Raw genomic sequence first — 2494 nt, 5'->3', positions numbered from 1 at the left:
CCACCCCCAAATCTCAAGCTATGGTTAAAAATTAATCATTTAAAACACCTTCCCACAATCTAACACACACACGACCCACCAAGTCTCACCTCAACTGGGTGCCACGCTGGGATACCAATTCCCAGGGACCCGACAGGACAGGGTGGAAAGGTCCCTCTTAGTTGCTGCAACTTTGATGCATTAAGGGAGCGGACAACCTCATCTTTCTCCCATGACACAGCGGGTGGGTTCAAATGCTGACCTTAGGGTGTGAAAGCCCCCTGTGCCACTGCAGCCCCTTGGCAGAGTCTCCAGACAGCTTGAACAACACTTCTCTGACCCTCTCTGACTCGGTCAGTGGATGAGGCTCAGGCTAGGTCAGCGACGGGCCAGGGATCCCAGCAGACACTGAAATCCAAAGTCCGACCCCAGGCCGTAGGACAGCAGCCACACCACCGGTTCACCTGCCGTGCCTCAGGTACACTAGCTATAGCATTTGATCCCGACCACCCTGAACAAACTGAGGCAGGCATTCTAGTGCCCACCCACCCAAGGCCACAACAACACAATAAAAACCAGAAGCCACTGAGCTGATCTGACTCATGGAACCCCCCATGTGTTAGAATGCAACTGTGCCCCACAGGGTTTTCCATGGCCTTGTGGGGTGGAGAGGACTCTGCCTTATTCTACCGTGGCTTGTGTGGGTTCAGAACGGGAGTCACACAGTTCAGAGCTCAGCACTGTACCATCTGTGCTACCATCTGTGCCAAAGAGGAGCCAGAGGTTCTGAGAGGTGACATGGCACTCCTACCATGCACCGTCCTGTGGGGCCAGCGGTCTAGGTGGACAGGAAGCAGGGCCAGTCTCCCCAACATCCGAAGTTACAGCCAACCATGTGCAGCCCCAGCAGAAACAATGCCAGTCACTCTCCACCCAGTGCCATGCTGAAGACACCCAGGAGGGATGTGACCGTGAAGGTTTATGACGAGACTGTCCCATCCCGATGGGGAAAGTGCTCCCATACATTTCTATTCCTGGCAGAGAACCTAACAGGACAGTGAACAGACCCTCCTACCAATGAGAGTCCAGGTGGCCTATCTGCTCGAGCGCTCTCTCTCTCACACACAGACACACACACACACACAAGGGGGCTTCAAAAAGCTGAGGGAAAATTCCACCACCACCATGTCATCCCACTCTTCACACCACACTCTAAACCAGCTAGGAAGTTAAATTTCTCTATCCCAGAGGTCCCAAACTTATTGGCCCCCTTTCCAGAAAATACGTGCCCCTCTCCCACCCAGGATCAAGTGTTGGTCTCCACTTTTGCAGCCCACCTAGATTGGTCCTGAACCCCCAGGGGGGTACTGCCCACTGCTCCAGATCAAAGAGCCCCCTGGGAATCTGAGGGAGACTGTGCAGCCCTGTGGAGTCAGTCCCCGGAGGGTGCAAACGCTTAGCAAGCACATGCTTAGCAAGTTCGGCTGATGACCAAAACGCCAGAGGTTCGAGTTGGCCCAGAGACATCTCGGGAGAAGGCCCCAAAGATCTTCTGAGAAGAGAGGGTAAAAACTGCCACTGAAACCCCCACGGAGCGCAGTTCTACTCTGACCATGGGTGGTGTGTGGCACCGACTCCACAGCAGCCGTGGCCTGGTGACCTCTGCACACTCCACGCTCGGGGCTTGGGGCGGCCCGGTGTCTTCTGATGCACGGACTTCCGGGAGCCCCCTGCCTGCACGCTTCTCCAGCAAGGCAAAAGGCCCGGAAAGTTGAAGGGTTCTCTTTAGTCTGTCATCACCCTCCCAGGGATTCAGCAGGAACTATGGGAGAAGTTTAAGGGGCTCTGGTGGCATAGTGGTTACAAGATGGGCTGCTAACCACAAGGCCAGCAGTTTGAAACCACCAGCTGCTCCGAGGGTGAAAGATGAGGCTTTCTGCTCCCGTCAAGATTTGCAGTCTCGGGGACATGTACGCAGTTCCAGCCTGTTCTCCAGGGCAGCTGTGAGCTGAAATCGACTGGTGGCCAGTGCCTTTGGGTTGGGTTGGTATTAAGGAAAAGGGTGGAGACTCCGTCCCATTGTGAGTCTGCATGGCAAGGGAAGAGTTGGGGGAGGAGGGACCATTCCCCTGGGCTGCTCTCGATGACCCTGGACTCCAGGGGCACAAAAGTCTTACACCACAGACTAGTGCAGGGCAATGGTCCTTCCGTCTGGGCAGAGGCCAGCTTCCCAGAGATGTTGGGGCAGACAAGCAGAGCCTCTAGCCTCCCCAGGAAAAATTTAGTCAAACACAAGCCCTGAAGTGCAGACCAAGCAGGCTTCTTCCCTAGCATGAGGACAAATGGCCTGCCGTCCCTGGAGTGGGTGCAGAGCACCCTGGTCTGGAATGCTGGCTGGGCCCAGCTGGCCTTGAGCAGGGAGCCTGGCCGGTGGGAATGACCTCACCCCGCCCCTCAAACAGAAACTTGGGTCTCTGCTTCATTTACCTCCTGCCAAGGCCGAGCCTCAGTCTGC

This window comes from Echinops telfairi, unplaced genomic scaffold, assembly GCF_000313985.2.
Source record: "Echinops telfairi isolate 266 unplaced genomic scaffold, ASM31398v2 ScPeMD7_2;HRSCAF=8, whole genome shotgun sequence".
Lineage (NCBI taxonomy): Eukaryota > Metazoa > Chordata > Mammalia > Afrosoricida > Tenrecidae > Echinops > Echinops telfairi.
The sequence above is the reverse complement of the archived record's forward strand: the minus strand, read 5'-3'. Positions refer to the sequence as shown.